At 39.6% G+C, this 18,388-nt stretch overlaps 1 protein-coding gene across 3 annotated transcripts in view; it reads right to left on the bottom strand.

Annotated features, from left to right (window-relative positions):
• CDH8 (cadherin 8) overlaps window positions 1-16,747 on the bottom strand; it is a 207,302-nt gene extending 190,555 nt beyond the window's left edge. For 2 of the 3 annotated variants that reach the window (XM_087971613.1, XM_087971615.1), the window contains exon 1: window positions 14,975-15,073. The gene's annotated coding sequence lies outside the window, so the exon portion shown is untranslated. Of the gene's footprint in view, window positions 1-14,974; window positions 15,074-16,696 lie in introns of those variants that run through there. The other variant, XM_087971614.1, reaches the window with a different exon arrangement.
• Window positions 16,748-18,388: the final 1,641 nt, after the last annotated feature.

The raw sequence follows: 18,388 nt of genomic DNA, 5'->3' as shown, positions 1-18,388 counted from the left end.
TGTGATCAACATTCAGACACTTGGCAACCGATTCATATTTATGTTGGTTGCAATGTCCCGGGGTTGTGTGATTTATCTTTTGCAACCTTCTGACAAGCGAAGTCAATGGGGAAACCAGATTCACTTATCGAGGGTGTTACTAACCTCACAACTACAAACAACTGTGGCAAGGAAGGTTGTAAAATGGGGCAAAATTCACTTAACAACTGTCTAGCTTAGCAACAGAAATGCTGGGCTCAATCAGCTGTCTCACTTTTGCAACATGAAATTTTGAGCTCAATTGTGGCCATAAATTGAGGGCTACCTGCATTTTTAAATACCTCATGCCTATGGTGTTGAATGTCCTGATATTCTGAGCCTTCCACATGCTTTAACATTGGTTAACACATGCTTTCACATGCTTTTAACATTACAAAGAATTAAAATCCCACTACAGCATGGATGGTGACATGGAACCCACCAGATATCACTGAACAAAAAATTCATGCCCAGATTTGTTATTCAACAACCATCTACTTCCTAGGTATAATTAGTATTCCTTGCAGCATGGGTGAATTCCCCTTAAGTGTTTAATTTGTACTAACTGTGCAAAGTAAAATATAAAGAGCGCAAATTAAAATCTATGTGAAGCCTAAAATAAAGGAGAGAGGGAGAACTTGCCTACCATATTTTCACATTTTAGAAAGCAGTATTCTCTTAAAAACCATTCTTAAAATAATAACAACAATCTAGGAATGGAAATAAATTTGTATATTCTTCATTATAATATGAATCAGTCTGTTTTGCATTCTGGAATTAATATCCAAACTGGGGTTTGAGTTTCCAAACTGAGTAACGCAGTTCCATAATGTAAATTACATGCTGAATGCATGGCTTAAGAAACCTGAGTCCAGAATGGCCAGAGAGGTAAAAATTGCTGATTTCCCCCACCACCTCCAAAAATTGTGACTATTACAAAAAATGTACATTGGAACAATGAATTATTTCTGCATGTAAGCTTGGAAATGTAGGTGAATTTGCATTCATATTTTTATAATAGCTGTGAACTGATACAGAATTACACATATGTGTTTAGGCTAGCGTACAATATAAATAGACAATATAAATAGCCATACATTTTAATAGTTAATTAATCTTTGTATTACATTGTTTATAAGCAATGCTGGAGATTCCTTTAAATAGCTTGGGTCTCTAAGCATTAATGCTGGCAAGTCAGTGTCACTGTCTTCATCTTATTTCTCAGTTTTTTTGTTGTTGTTTTTTTTTAAATTTCAACACACTGAAGCTGCCTGAACGTGCAGAGTGGAATTATACATGAATATATTTGTGGTCTTCTACAGTATGTAAAAACAGATCAAAATGTATATACTTAGTCCCAAATGAATATATTATGCTGAAAAAAATAGAATTAAGGTCAGATAACAATCCTTTTCCATGTGTTTACTGAACATCTGCCAAATTAAACTTGGCATTTCAAAAAAAAATAAGTACTTTTAAAAGTTAAAAAAGAAAGAAAACAGACAAATAAGAGAAGAGAGAAAAAAGAATAAAGCACAAAATCATTAAGAGGGAATTCACAAGCATCATAAAATTAGGTTACTTTTTTCAATATTCATAGATTAGTCTTAAGTGACTGAAAATGTATTGTTTTATAAATGAAAGATAAAGTTAAAATCTAAATAATATATGGATATCAACAGTATAAGTAATAAAGTAAGATTAAGCATATCACAGTACATTTTACCTAAGAGGCTGAAAATCTATCTTCATGTCCTTGAGAGCTTGAAATTATTGACTAATTAATAAAAATGGCATTGCCAGTGCTTCAGAAGCAAGTTCATTTATTATAAAGAAGTACTTTATGCGGTATCTTCTGGAACAGGTAATGATTAATATATATCAAACAGATCTAAATAGGTAAAATACACAAGGAGTCACACATCACCCCCATTTCAAACCTCAGTACAGTTAAGTATAGTGAAATGTACATTTTGGTGCCAGTCATCAAATGTTGAGGTAGAGAACTTAGAGAAACTCAAAGTGGTGGAATAAAGAGGAAAGACAACGGCCTATGGCTATTATCTTGTTTTTCCCTCCTTGAATTCATTTTCTAATATGAAGTTTGGACAACTCATTAGGTAAAATCGGGCATAGTCCCAATTTTACTCCTTGAGTTCTTTGATTATAGCAATAGCACGTAGACTTGTATATTGCTTCACTGTGCTTTACAGACCTCTCTAAGATATTTACAGAGTCAGCATATTGCCCCGCAACATTCTGGTTCCTCATTTTACCGATCTCGGAAGGATGGAAGAATGAGTCAACCTTGAGCCACTGAGAATCAAACTATCGGCAGTGGGCAGTGAGTTAGCCTGAAATACAACATTCTAACCACTGTGCTACCACAGCTCAGTATCAAGATTATCCTGGAAGGACCCTGTCATTTTCACTGTCATCCTGTCTCATACACATAACGCAGTACAAAAATACCGACTCCCTTTGCTAATCATTCCTCACAATTCTGTTCATCTTCACTTTCCCTTTTCTTTGCCTTGAACCCTTTGGATATTTCCTGATACTGGCAATCAGTTATTTCAGGGAAATCAAACTGAATGCATAAATCGAGACCCACGTATTCTCTCATTCACCAAGCTTCCCACCCACTGCCCCCAAAAAGATTATTTTACATTAACAAAAAAAAAAAAAAAAAAGAACCTGGCTTGCCACAAGGAAAATCATAACATTATTATTATTTTAAATGTGCAAGAATGCTTGTGGCTATTTGAACCCATAGACATTCTTATCACATCTGCATATATAGGGAGTGGCTATAGGCCAGCATTTTCTTTGGAGATAATGTAAACAGGCACAGAAAATAGCATTGAGGGAGATGGTAATATTACCAGTTTATCCTCTGACAAATTGAATTTTTTCTGGCTGGTCCTGTAGATTAGGGCAACCTTTATATGAATATTCAGCTCCTATCCACCGCCCCTCTATGGAAACACTCATGCTCTGTTCTCTAAATTCCAAATGTGTCCATAAATCAAAGTCTCCCTGTTCTGACGCAAAGGAAAAGAAAAAAACACGAATGTGCCACTTTCTTCCTTGGTTTAAAGGGCTTTGGGACAAATAAAATCCCTCTGTTTCAAGAGTTTTCCTCCATGGAATTTACCCCCAGATGAGGATAATGAGGAAGACACTTTGGGACGCCTTGCAACAATTCAATCAGAGGTTTTTTTGTTTTTGTTTTTAAAGACAGTACCCAAGCCAGTCAACAACAACAGAAGGGTGAAGGAAGAGATGGTGGGTTTGTTTTGTGTGTGTGTGTGTGTGTGTGTGTGTGTGTGTGTGTGTGTTGGTATTTTACCATTTGCTCTGAAAGGAGCAAACTACACCTTTCAAGGTTGAGGAGACATGCAGATCGTTTCCTGTGCGACAGATGGAGGCGCTTCAGAAGTTAGGATCTAAACAGCAAACAGGGGACTCACAGTGTTCCCTGCTAATGGCAAGACACTGTAAGTTGCTACTGAAATAAAGTCACAATGTCTTGCTCTTTTCCTACAAATTATCATACACAGGCTCTGTGCAAAGTCTTACGGACTCCCTTTTGTTCTTTTTTCCCCCTAATCCTTAACAACACATTTGAGCCATAGCTTTTTCTTTTCCTTTCCTTTTCTTTCTCCTTTCCTTTCTTTCCCTTCCCTTTCCTTCCTCCTTCTCCTTCCCTTCCCTTCCCCCCATTCTCCTTTCCCTTTCCTTCCCTCCTTTCCCCTTCCCTTCCCTTCCCCTCCCGTTCCTTCCCTCCCTTCTCCTCCCATTCCTTCTCTCCCTTCCCCTTCCCCTCCCTCCCTTCCCTTCCTTCCTCCCTCCCTTCCTCCCTCCCTTCCTTCCTTCTTCTCCTTTAAGAATTTGGACCAGTCTTCTTTTTCTAACAGTGCAGGCAGTTTATACCAGGGCAGAACAGATTAGAAACACACACTAAGGAGCGATGAAATGAATAGTTCTTGTTCATTGCAGCCATCCAGCATTAAGCCTGCTAATTTGATGCATACACAAATGCAAAACTTTAAATGTTTTCAGTAGTTTCCTTAATGGAAGAACCTGAGTGCTTTCTCTCGGTAATTACATGAGCTTATTGCGCTACTCACTTCTTGACTTTATTCAAACTATGCCCCCTGTTGCTTATTATCTTTGTTCATTGCAAGGATCTAAAAATCAAGTTCTTCAATCTGTTACCTTCCAGTTGTGTCAGGACTGTAACACTCAGAATGCCAATTCAGTATGGTCTTTTTGGCCACACTACCTCAGAATTCTGGGTATTGTAGTCATAGCCCATCTTCAAAGCACCCAACAAAATATTTCAAGATACCTATTCAAAATGGACACAAGCTCTTCAAGGCAAAACTGTTTCACAATTCAAATCAACGGCAATCTAATGTGGGGAGAAAAATAATGTATCAGTCAGGCCATCTTTACGTCTTTTATAACCTGAAGCCATATTTCTCCTTTTGGGCACAGCTCCAGAAAAGGAGAAGATGAACTTTTACAAAACTGGATGAGGTTTGAGAAAAAAGTCCCTTTTATCACCATCATTACCATTTATGTTTTATACGTGTATGTGATAGAATACCAGAAACAATTGAAATTTCTGGATTATTGACAATCAAAGCAAAAACCATCCCAATCCAAAAGAGTTGAGTGTGTTTTCAAGTTGAAACAAAATCGCTATTGATAAGAATAATGGTAGATGAATGGATAGATGGATAGATGATGTATTAATTAATTTTACCTAGCCAAGTTATTTGTTCAGTGAAAGGAGTCCCACAACTGAAAACCTCACAGGAACCGCCACTGTATGTTTTTTAAAATTTTCCTTCTTTTTCCTATTCTTGTTGCTTTTGAACTGATCACACAATGGAGTGATAATTTACAATGAGAGCAAACATACCCACAGCCAAATGTATCATGACCAGATGACACATTTCCCAAAAATATTTTCCCCAATTGTTAATTGTTTGGGGGACTGCAAAAATAAGGGCAATATTGTTCTTGGATACAAGTCAGAGAAAGGAATACACCAAGTAGAACACTAAGTCAGAAATTATTGGCATATTCCTAAATAAGTGTTGTTGTTTTTTAAATAACTTTGGCACATTTAAACGTAACTATCTTTTGAGGGTGTTATATAGGATGAACCACACTGAAAGAATTCTGTTTTGTGTTCTCTCTCTTCCTCCCTCCCACTCCATTTCCCTACTCTCTCAACACACAAAACGCAACACAACATTTGATCTGAAAAGTAGAAAGGCATTTTGGTTTTTTCAAATAATGAGGGATTTAAACATGAGATTTAAACTGCAATTCCAAACTTCCAATTGTCATATATTGGGGAATGCAGTGAAGATTAAGTAAATTTGCAAAGTTTTCCTTCCTTAACTTTTTCACCATTAAGAGGAAGACAAATATGTATAACATTCAGAAGTGGAAAAATCACGTAAGATAAGACAGAGTTGATAGCGTTTCTAAGAGAGACAACTGTGCTGGATGGAACTGCACTCTCCCTGAAGAATCAAGATTACAGCTCTCAAGTTCTCCTGGACACAATATTCATACTGGACAGTTAGGTATCATCATGTACAGGAAAGATTTACTCAGAAGGTGGAAAAAGTGAGCTAGTGATTCATGAATTGATAATGGTAAGATTGGATTGTGATGTACTCTTTGTGAGTCAGCCCTTGAAGATAGTCCAAAATGTGTGAATGTGGAATTGTGTCTTGCATAACTCATATACAGAAACCAGTTCATTGGCTGCCAGTCTAATGTAAGTTGCCCATAATGATATATATATCTTCAGATGGCTTTCATACAAGTTATTTATAGGAATACGTTCTCCCTTTTAATTCCTCTATATGCTTAGGCAGTGGTGGGAATTCAACCGGTTCAACCACACCACTTCAGCCGAACAGCTTGTTAAATTGTTGGCTGGCCATGCCACGCCCCTCCCAGGAGTCCCCACGCACTCCATTTTGGCTCACAGGTAAGTGCAGGAAAGCATGTAGACCCGAAACAGGGTGCGGGGAGGTACAGCATGCTCCCTGTCCCATTTTTGGCCTAGGGGGGTGCAGGAGGCCAAGTGCAGCTTGTCATACCCTCTGTCCATGCCCACCATGGCCACTCCCACTCAGCCAGTCATTAGAGCAGAGAACCAGTTGTTAAATTATTTGAATCCCACCACTGTACTTAGGCCATCAGTGGCATGATCTGTTGCAAGTCTTCCCAATAAGTTTGACACCTTTAAGTTATGTCTTCTTCCTCTGAGGCAGGGATATTTTATGGAACAAATTGCCATTTGGTTTCAAGAAAATTCTCTTCTTTGTTATAATTTAGGAAGAAACTAAAGTCTTACTTATTAGTGCAAGGTTTTAAATGCTGTATTTTTTAATGTTGAGTATTTATTATATGAGTGTACATATGATTTTTTTTTCCTTTTTAATAATGTTGCTACATCTTTGCAAGCTGTCCATAATTGTTAAACAGGTAAAAGGCCTAACATTTTTTCTAAACAAAATATAAGTAACCATACATGTTTATAAAATGAAATTACTGGTAATCCACAAAGACAACAATGATATTCTCAGTGGACTTTAGACTCTTCACTACTCATCCAGCCCCTTGAAAAAAAAATGGACATTGATAGAGAAAAATATTTATAGCTCAGAGTTGGTGCTCTCTAAGCTTGGTTGTTTTCTTGCAGATGTTTTGTTACCCAAACTAGGCAATATCACCTGTGCTGTTACAACTGATGATATCACCTAGTTGGGTAATGAAATGTTTGCAAGAAATCAACCAAACTTAGAGAGAATCAGGGATCCCTCAAACTGAACACCTACATTTTTTAACTTTGCAATGTGCCAGCAACAGATGTTGCCTTTGCCAAGTTCGGTGAATATAAAAGCAATTTCATTTTCTCAAAGATGTTCAGCATTTTTTAAAATTAAAACATTGACTTTTTATCCATGCGGATCAGGATAACCTAAGGCTGGGAGGGACATGGGCAGTTCGCTAGCTCAGAGGAGAGTCGTGATGCACCAGAACTCAACATAGGCAGTCAGCCATTTATGGCCTCAAGTGGCTTGAGATATTCCGGGCTTTGTCACACTCTTGGGATTTCAAATTCAGGAGCTGTCAAGCTCTAGTAAAGCACAGGGCATGGCTGGGTGGTCTGCGTTCAGCTTGATAGGTTACAAGTTTCTGCTTGTTTTATTTTTTCTCTTTCCCAGCATGGTGCGGGAAAAGGAAAAAAACCTTCCAGCTCCTATTTTATTTCTCAGTTCTTTTACTTTCAAGTGTCCTTTGAAGAATATATTATGTATGAAGCCATCTACTAAATGAGGAGAAAAATATGTTTGGAAAGGAAGTTCATGTGCATGCAAAGAATAAAGGCATAATATTTATGTAAACTACTCATTCAACAAAGTGTTATTTTTCCCATCTCTGACTGCAACGCTAAAAATGGGCCCTACTTACTATGATAAAGTGAGCCATTACTAAAGGAAATGGATTATCTCAAGTGCTTAATGTCATAAAGGACAGACATAAAAGAATTTATTCATCAAAAATGATGCTACCGGAAGCAGTAATACTCTATTTTTAGCTGTGGTTTTTTTAAAAAATGTCCTTCATAAGTTCACCTTTGAAAACAGTGTTTTGCATGGAGGAGGACTTATACTGGTTTTTCAACCTTTCGATGCTCATGTGTCTCCACCTGTAATGATAATTTTGGAGAAACTGCACTTACATAAAGATCGCACCATTGGGACATTGGTTATTATATAGAGACATTGATAAACTCAATAATAGGGTTTGTTTTTCCCTTCATGCTGTTTGCCAATTAATCCCAAGCAGATGTAAAATCCATAGAGGTATTTCTTCCTTAACAGCCCCCTTTTCAGTAACTATTTGAACTTATGACAGCACTGATCTTTCCACCAATTCTAGTTACAACAGCTACCTTGAGGTCATGTGATCTCCATCTGCAATCTTCACTGCTGGCTTCACTATTGATGAACAAAAGCAATGAGGAAGACAGCAGAAGGATGTATAGGGTGACTATGTGATGTCATGCTTAATGACAGGGCAGGATTTACTTAATGACTTTAGAACCATGTTGCTTAGCAACATAAATTTTGGTCCCAATTATTATTATTAACCAAGATCTACCTGTAATTAATAATTTACGGGAGAAGAAGGAGACTGAGGATGCTTTTGGAAGTATACAAATTCAAACTATATATATTCTCTCCAGAGGTGTAGGAAGAGTTTGGAAGTTGATATTTTTTTTAAAAAAAAGTCCGTGAATGTAGATTTCAACCTAAGTGCAATTTTTGTGCATAATGTGTTTTCGTGTCAGAAAACCATGCTATTAATTCTGGGAAATTGCAGAGGTTCTACAGACTACAGAAATGTATTGATGGCTCCCATATCCTGAGGGTCAAAAGTTTTCCACCCATGATTGGTTTACTACATCAAAGAATTACCACTGCACTCATTGAGGATAGTTTTAATCTGAACATTCAACTAATCATAGCAATTCTATCATCCTTATAATTTGTTGTCACTGAAGTTGTAATGGCCCACTTTGTAAAATAAAACCAAAAAAATAGCCTAATTTCTATGTGCTCCATCAACCACACATAATGGTCGTGAGTTGGAGGAGGAGGAGGAGTTGATGATCACCCATGCACATTAAAAGTGGCATTCTAGATGATTGCCTTTTAATATCAAAATAGCAGGGAAATTAACATGTTCCTGTTTTCTGATCCAAAATTAATCCACATATTCCTTTCATTTTAAAGAGATTTTTTAATGTAACTGGTGAAAAAAATGCATTACACATTTTTATGTGTAACTGGCAAAAATATGCATTTGTGGTGGCACAGTGGTTAGAATGCATTGTTGCAGGCTAACTCTGTTGACTGCCAGTTCAATCCTGACTGGCTCAAGATTGACTCAGCCTTCCATCCTTTTGAGGTTGTTTAAACATGGACCCAGATTGTTTGGGGGGCAATATGCTGACTCTGTAAACTGCTTAGAGAGGGCTGTAAACCTCTATGAAGCAGTATATAAATCTAAATGTTATTGCTACTCCACCTGAATCACAAAATCAGAAGAATAGCAATCAATTATATGGTGGTAATATCCTACATAATGATGTTTACCATTTAAAAGATATAGACAACAGCTATTACTGATAGGTCCATATGCAATGCAAGGTTTGAAATACCTTCCCCTCATCGTCTCTGCTTCACTCAGAAAACCACTGCTTTTAAAATATGTGAATATTTGGAGCAAGTGGAAACAGTACCCCTTGTGCAAAATGCCCCCTAAAACAATTATTTCTGTTCTGCAAACTGTTTCCGGCATGCAAACCTTATATGAGCTGCTGAAAGCAACACTTATTAGTTATTTTTTTAATCCCAAGTACTTTTTTTTAACTTTTGTACAGGTTTATTTGTTCCAAATAATTGTGTTTTATTCTGTTACTACATATGATGAGCTGATCAGAGTCATTCTGGAGTTGTGTGGCAACTAAATCAATAATTAAAATTAAATTAAATCATTAAATAATTTTAATTTGGTTTTGCAGCAAATTACGCCACCTCAACTAGAAATGTAAGACCAGCTAGGTTCTTTTGTCTCGCACAGTCAGTGGCCCATAAGCAAAAAAAAAAAGTTAACTTCCTGTCATCAGTAAACATCAGCCAATTGCATTGCTGTAATATCTAGTGACAAACTGTATGAATTTACAACTATAAATCTAATGTGGGGACCTTACAGTATCTCAGGCCATAGTGCTTTTATATGTAGTCAGCTCATACATTCTGTCGCTAGCCAAACAGTGTTGTGAGCATGTTCATGCTTATAACTATATATTTAAAGCAGGTCCCGCAGTTATAACAACTCCATGGTGGCAGCAAAATATGAAATTGTCAGACTGATATTTTATGCTTCAAATTAATGCATATAGTACATTTCATCAGCTTTCCTCATAATAGCATTTCCAAATGTATTGGACCACAACTCCTACCAGTTCCTAACTAGCATTGCCAGTGCTAGTAAGAAAACATAGGTATTATATCTAGACTATGCCAAGCCAAAGAAAGGCTTCTTCACTTGAATAATGTCTGAAATGGACTGAATCCAGCTAAGCTCTTTGTTTTCCCCTTCTTTTGATTCCTTATTCAATGATTGCATTCCTATTTTGTGGCCATACACACATCGTCATTCTCCATAAAGTAATACAACAAGATATATAACAATCTCTGATCCCTCTCATCTAGGCTTGACGTGATCGGAAGCATATTGTGCCAAACAAATGTGTCATTTTAAATGGAGAAAGCTAGAAAGTGGATATGCTAAGCTCAGTGAAGAAAATGAGAAGCTTTCAGTCACTACGTTGTGCCTCTTCTCCACTGAGGAGATTCTGCAAAACTAACATGAGTGAAACTGGAATTTTATTTGCTGAAAAGTCCAAACAGATGATGGTTGACAATTCAGCACTCTTTAAGGCCAAGACACATTGCAGATTATCCATAATAAATAGTTCATCACTGCATTACTCTGAAGAAGCACCTCAGCTTCCCTTAGGAGTAATTCCCTGCATTACTCTGAAGAAGCACCTCAGCTTCCCTTTCAGATTTTGCCATAGATCAAGAAGAAATGAACGTCCAGTTTTGAAGACCTATCAGCCTTTTAAACTACTTGTATTAAAAGAATACATTCTACTGCTTGAGATGGACAACTTTCCTGTCCGACTGTGTTAAATATACAGATTAGAAACAGACCTTTAGAAAAGTACTGAGGCTGATATTGCAGAGACAAGACAAACAGGCTGGTGTAGAAATATACCAACTTTTTGTATTGTTGCTTCGAGAAACGAAGATTGTGTTTGTGTTCAAACATACATATTTCTGCAAAATCTGTTATATATATAGGGTTCCAGAAAAGGTTAATTGGGTTCATTGAGAGAAAACTGTACAAACACACACACAGAGAGAGAGAGAGAGAGAGAGAGAGAGAGAGAGAGAGAGATCTGAAAAGATTTATATCGTAGATGAAAGACCTTTAATTGGTTTCGCCCTCTGACCCTCTTTTTATATATATATATGTATGTATGTATGTATGTATGTATGTATGTATATATATGTATATGTGTGTGTGTGTGTGTGTGTGTGTGTGTGTGTGTGTGTGTGTGTGTGTGTATATATATATATATATATATGTGTGTGTGTGTGTGTGTGTGTATCTTCATCACATCTCCTGAAGTCAAATTCTACAGTTCTGGTGACCTTCCAGTCACATCCTAAATCTCAACTGTTCAGCATGAAAATGTAAAGAACAATGAACATTGATTCCTTTAAAAAAACAACGAAATACCTTTGAGCAGAATGTGATCTGTAAAACAGATATGCCATACGTGGCTTTTAAATACTTACTGTATTTAATGTTGTCTAATACTATCAATGTCCTGCATGCATTGGCTTTTCAAATTACAGAAATTGCAAAGTGGTTAAAAAAAGCCTCTTTGCCTTCATAATCTGCTGCTAGGTTTCTCGGAGGCATATGCCTATCTTTTGGTGCAAGTAACTCTTCTATATTCTTGCTGCTGATATAACATAGAAATACTCACTCATCAATGGCAAAAACAAAGAAAGAGAATCCGATCAGTCTAGTTCAATATGAACACCAGTTATTTCCCAAGAATTAAATTTAAGCACTAGAAATTTAATTATTGGATTCCTGAACACAAGCAACCAACTCCAACCCAATTTGAGTCAGAGTTTTTCTCTGAAAAAAATTCAAATCCCTACAATACATCAATCGACAAAATAGTAAGCAAAAATCCATGCTAAAGCAGGGCAAGGAAAACTATATAAATGAACTTTTAGGTATCCATAGTTTAACAGAAATGTTATTCCTTCTTCCAAACACTTTTTAATCAAGTCCCATTCTCAGAATTTGTTCTGCTGTTTCTATTGGTATATAGAGTTCATTACCATATAAAATTCTGATAATTTAACAGCTCAAAAGTTTACAACCCCTTATAAAGTTACCAGTACACTTATTCAATACCTAGTAGTCTAGAACATATACTACCTAAGAAATCAAATGAAAATCAAATCAAATGAAGAAAGTAGAGTGCCAACTTGGCAGAAACTCTCTATAGTAAAATATAGCATAAATTACTCTATTGATAGATAATAATAGATAATAGATAATAATAAAGTGTGCAAATGTGTGTCAAAAATTCTACTGTCTGTAAACTAAATGTAAAAATCATTTTAAACAAAGTACTTAAAACAAAGTATTTAAAGAAGTTATAAGTATGTATATTTATCTTACGTAGGATTAGAGAGCTCTAGAGTCACTATTAAATTGGATTCTCCATAAACACAAACTGATATCACTCAACTTTTACTACTGGTCTTTCTGAACTATTTAAGATCAAAGCGAAAACATAACTACATTACGAGGAACACAAGTTATATTTCTTCGCATTCCATTCATTCATTCTTTCATTCATTCATTCATGAAATCTCTGTGCTTAAAAATCTGCAACATTAAATAGCAAGACTAGAGCACTATCAACGCCAGGCCATCTATTTGATGTAAGTAAGTGAGTTCAATAACAAAAACATAAAGGTAAAACCTGAGTTTCACAATCTCCATTCTGTAGGTAGCTGTCATCCTTAAAGGTCAGCCTGAGTTTTGTTTCCTACTTCAGTGCAGGTATGTTGTAAAACAAAGCATTCATGTAGGTACAATGACAGCAACAGTTTTCAATCTCCTCAACTCCGTTGAAAGCATCCCCTTGTTATGGATTTCCTTTCCCTTGTTGACTTTATCTCTCATCATGACAACATCTTGGTTGACCAACATTGTATTTTTCCCCATTAAAATGATGTTATGTATGACTATCCATGCTAGATTTGACCATTAATATAAAAGCATTTCTCCAGTGCTCAAAGATGTCCAACTGAAAGACTCTGATGGGACAAATATAATTCTCAGAAATCTTTCAACTTGTTTATGTTAAACTTCTATTCCAAAAAAGACAATTTAATCTGTCGACAATAAATGTATCTGGGAAACCAGGTGATTAAAATGCCTGGATCTATTTATTTTTTCCCCCCAGAAAAGGGTATCAATAGCATCTAGACAAAAATGTTAGTGCATACATGTGTGCTTGGACACCCATATGGCCGGAAAAAAATATCAAGCTCTTTACATCTTTACTTACTTTCTCCAAATAAATAAAACTTGCAGAGAACAATTTTATATAAAAAGCCAATAATGCTGACAGTTCTATCCACTGCCGTGATAAAATACAGTTGGGGCTATTTTATATGGATATAAACCCAAACCAAACCGAAAATAGATCTAGACTGAACTGGAACTACTTTGGCAACCTTTTAATTACAGCTAAAAGCAAAATTCAAATAAGCCTGGTTCTTATTTTTTTATAGGTTATGATTAGCAGAGCTCCCTGCCAGGATGTTAGAGAAAGATTCTTTTTTTAAGAGAAACAGAAAAAAATGTGGATTGTATGCAGCAGATAGAAAGTTAGCTGGAGAGATTTATTTAAACTGTTATTTGTCAAGAACTCTGACCTTTGATTTAAAATGCACATTTGCCTTCTAACGTTTTTTGAGGGGTCAACTGATTCCATGTAGTAGAAACATATATATATATATATATATATATATATATATATATATATATATATATATATATATATATATATATATATATATATATATATATATATATAAATTACACACACACACACACACACACACTTTGATGACAAGTGATGGCTGCTATTTATTTCCTATCTGAAAGGGTCCCTCCCTAAGTTTCAACCAAGTACTTGTCTGATCATGGTTACCTATGATATGATGCATCATATACTTTAAGCTTGAGAGAGGATGAAAATTATAAAGAACAATATTTCAAAAGGAAGAGCAAAATCAGCTGCATTTCATGGGGAAAGCTCTGCTGTCTGATATTGGGTCTGCATAGATGAAGATAGGTATGCAAAGATTAAACTACTTCATAGCTACCCTTTGTTTCCTCCACATGATTTTTTTTTCTCCCCTTCTCATTTTGTTAAAGCCAAAGTGGTCAGCAAAAAGCTTACACAACAGTTATGATAAGCACAGATTGTTTTATGCATATTTATTGATAGTGTTTTCATTTAGTGATAATGAGGGATGCTTTAGTGCCATTGCAGCACGACACTATCATAATCTTCAGCTTTCATTGCTTAACATACCATAGCTTTTCTAACCAGCCTCATAACTGACACCATTTACAGTTGGATCATTCTGGCTTGGATACTTTAAGCAAACTTGTATTTCTGCAAAAAGCATTCCCGGTGTCCATATTTTCAATTTTAATTTGCAAAGAATCCTTGCTGGATTCCTTACCTCTTCACAAAGCCTCACATAGGACAGCTCTATTCAAGTCTACTTCCAAAGAAGTTGCAACAATGTCAAGGGAAACAGGCTTTCAGAAAACCCAATTCATTTGTTAAAACTAAGTACCTTATTCCATCCCCAAGAAATTTCTTTGGTGTTTTTTTTTTAAAGAGTGAATGAAATTGAAAAGGTCTGGCATAACTCCATTAACTCTCACACTGTTTCCTTGCAACTGAAGTGGACAGATGATAAGATTTCTGTTTATGCAAACACAGTTAAGCTTTGAGACCACCAGATATTAATACTATGGGGTCAACTTATAAAGAAGCAGAGGTATCCCCTGGTATCAACAGTCAACTCCCTGTCTCTCTTGACCTCTTGGCCCTTCTGAAGGATCAATAGTTTTCAAGCTAACCATGCATCACAGGTATTTCTCTAGCCAAGGGAAAGGGAATTTTAAAAAATGGGGTTTAGACTTAAGAGTTTGGTACCTGTTGGCATCCGTATTTCATTTGGCTTTGGAATGGTTCCATCTTGTTCGCTCTTCAAGCTGTTCAAGTTAAGATAGAAGCTGTAAGCTTCAAATCACCATGGAATCTGCATTTAACTAATGCTGTCGGTCCACAAGCATTTACTAATGCTGTCAGTCCACTATTTTTTCCTACACAGTCTTTCACCATCACCATGTCACCCACAGGAAAGGGCAGATCTGCAGGCAGCCCTCCCTAGCCTCCGAGCCTTCATCTGGTTTGCTTCCTCCCCCAGCTGAACAAAATGTTCTGCTATGGCTCACTGTACTCTGCAGGGAAGACTGACAGCTTGATGGGGATGTTGCCTCCAGAAGCTGTGAGATTTAAGCAGAAATGCAAAAGAACATGTTATTCTTCCGAGCCCTGACCCTTCCTCGATTCAGAATGAAATGCTGAAGGTGGGGGGAGGGGGGCGGTTTGGAGAGGAAGAGACAGATGAAGAAGAACTGCCTTTGAATGTCTACTGATCTCGCTCTGTTTGGCAAAGATGCCACTAATATGGGACCGGAGCTAAGGTGATCCCTGCAAGTTTCGTCTTGCATTAAGCTGCTCTGCTTCTGAAGTAGGATAAATAAGAGTGAATAAATAGGAGGAGGAGAGAAACAACTTGTAGATAAGAGGGCTGCTTTCTGCAGGGATTCCCTCTATTGCATAACTCAAACACTGCCTGCTTTGGGAAAACGGGAGGAGACTGGATAGCGAGTTCTGGTTCTCCTGGGCAAGAAGCAAGGAATGGATGGAGGAAGCTCCTTAGAAGAAGTTCCAACCTGGGAATAAGAGGAATTTCCTGAAGGTGAGAACTATTAAGCAAGGGAACAGTTTGTCTCCTCCGGAGTTGTGGGAGCTCTGTCACTGGAGGCTTTGAAGAAAAGATTGGACATTCATTTGTCAAAGATGGGATGAGGTGCCTTGGGTGTGGGGGATTGGACTAGAAGACCTCCAACCCTACGATTCTATGATTCCTCCTTCAGAGTGGTCCAGGAGACGTTGCTATTTTGAAAAAAAGGGGGAAGGATCCCTCTCTTTCCATCCATTGCACCTTCCTCTTCTATCATATATGGGTCTGATGGACGGATGGCTTCCTTCCCCTTCTTTTTTTTCTTTTCTTCCTTTTTCATTCTTTTTCTATGGGAGTGTGTGCGGTGTGTGTGTGTGTGCGTAAAGGGGAAGGGGGTTTAATTTCAACGTCTTTCAAAATCTGACTGTAAGCCTATCTTCCAGCTAAGTGGAAAATAAGGAGGTGGGGGGGGTGAGAAGAGGAAGATGGAGAAGCTAGTGCGCTAGAGCTTGAAAACCCAAGCTCCCCCCCACTCTTCAATAAGTGCACCTCCCACCGCAAAACTGGCACCTTCCGCCGTTTCTCCCTCCTCCCCAGGAACGGCAGAGCCAGGAAGGAGGCAGGAAGAAAAGAAAAAATTCGTAGCTGAACGGTCGGAGTTAGACACACTTTTTTTGCCTTCCAACCCGACGGAGCCATCACCACCCCCGCAACAACACCCCTCCTCCACACACACACATACATACGCGCCAGTCCTTCCACCACCCCTTCTTCTGACGTGAGAACCTTCCTCGGGCAGGGAGAAAGGTGCCACTTCTGATGCGGGTGGGGGGGGGAGGATGAGGATGAGGAAGATGAGGATGAGGATGATACTCATAATAACCATGCTCCAAAGCAGGACTTACGGGGTTGTCTCCGGCTCGAAGGAGAGGAAAGAAGAAGAAGAGAAAAAAAAACCGTTTGTCGAAGTCCCACCACTTCAGGGAGGCCGGGGGAGGGGGGGGGCAGGTGGGGGGAGAGGAGAGAAAGAAAGACGGCGGCTCAAGCCCGGAGAAGCCGGTGCGCTTCCAAAAAAGGCTCGGACCGAGGTGAGGGAAGACGTGTCCGGCGGCGTCCGCCTTGCCTTCGGTCAAACGAGAGAGGGCGAGCGGTGGGTGGCCGCCGGTCCGGGCGAGCTTGCTCGAGCGCCCGCCGCCGCCGCCGCCAGCGAGCCACCCGCCTCTTGGCTCGTCGGCTGTCGGGTTGCGGGGCGCAAGTGTTGCTCTTCAGGCACCCCCTTTGAGCCGCCTCGCTTTCCTGTCCTGTCCCGGGGAGGGGGCGCTCGGTCTGGCTTCACTTTCGGAGGGTTCCTCCGCCGGGAGGCTGTGTCGGGGCTCCGTCGCTCTTTTTCGGGGCGAAAGGGCGGCGGAGTTGGGGCTTCAAACCCCCTTCTCCCCTTCCCGGCCCTCTCTCTCTCTCTTCTCTCTCTCCTTCTCTCTCTCTCTTTTTCTTCTTCTTTTCTTTTCAATGCCGGGGCTTCGTCTGTCGGTGCGAGGCTTTCCGGCGGCGGCGGCGGGTGCAGCGGCAACAGCAACAGCAGCAAGCGCGGCTGCCAAAGCCCATCTCCGGCGACGCGAGCGGGAGGGAGGGAGGGAGGGAGGGAGATTCCGAAATAAATCCGCTCATTCAGACGCCGACGGGCTCCGCGCGCGCTCTCCCTCCCTCCCTCCCCGCCCGCCTCCCTTCCCTTCCACCACCACCACCCCCCCGCCCGCCCGCGCGCGCTCCCGCGCTCCCCCCGACGCTCGCGCCCGACGCCCCTCCTGCTCGCCGAAAGGGAAGCGCGAGGTGGGAAAAGTGAGCGAGGGAATGATGAGTGAGACGCCTCCTCCTCCTCCTCCTCCTCCTCCTCCTCCCCCCCTGACACTTCGGTCTAAAAGGGCTGTGATGGAGAGAAAGTGAGGAGGGGGCCGGGGGAGGACGGAGGAAGGAGACGGGCTGGGATGGGAGGTGTGTGGGGGGGGCTTTCCCGCACACCCTCCCGCTTCTCCGCCCAGGCTAGCTAGCGTTCAACTTTCTAGCCCTCATGATGGTAGGGGGGGTTTGTGTTTAAAGACATTCCACCACTACCACCCCCTTATCTGCCAGAAAGCCGCGATTTGCACAGTTCTTTCTTTTCTTTCTTTTTTTTTTTCTCTCTCTCTCTCTTCCGCGCGGCAAATTCTGTCTGCTGGAATGCCTGCTGGGAATCCCCTTCCTTGGGAACGCCGTGCGGAGAGTTGCGGGGGGACGGACAGGCTGGAAAAGAGAGAGGGGAGAGGGGAGAGAGAGAAAGAAAGAGAGGGAAAGAGAGAGGGAGGAGAGAGAAGAAAGAGAGAGAGGAAAGAGAGAGGGAGGAGAAAGAGAGAGAGAGAAAGAGAGAAAAGAGAGGGAGGGAGAAAGAGAGAGAGAGGAGAGAAGGAAAGAGAGAGGGAGGGAGAGAGAGAGAGAGAGGAAAGAGAGAGGGAAGAGAGAGGGGAGAAAGAGAGAGAGAAAGAGAGAAAGAGGGAGGAGAGAAAGAGAGAGAGAAAGAGAGAGAGGGAAAGAGAGGGGAGAAAGAGAGAGAGAGAGAAGAAAGA

Source organism: Notechis scutatus, chromosome 9 (assembly GCF_049901735.1).
Source record: "Notechis scutatus isolate UNSWTSFEM ecotype Mainland chromosome 9, rNotScu1.2, whole genome shotgun sequence".
Classification (NCBI taxonomy): Eukaryota; Metazoa; Chordata; class Lepidosauria; order Squamata; family Elapidae; genus Notechis; species Notechis scutatus.
Note: the sequence above shows the minus strand (reverse complement) of the source record. Positions and strands in the feature narration are given on the sequence as shown.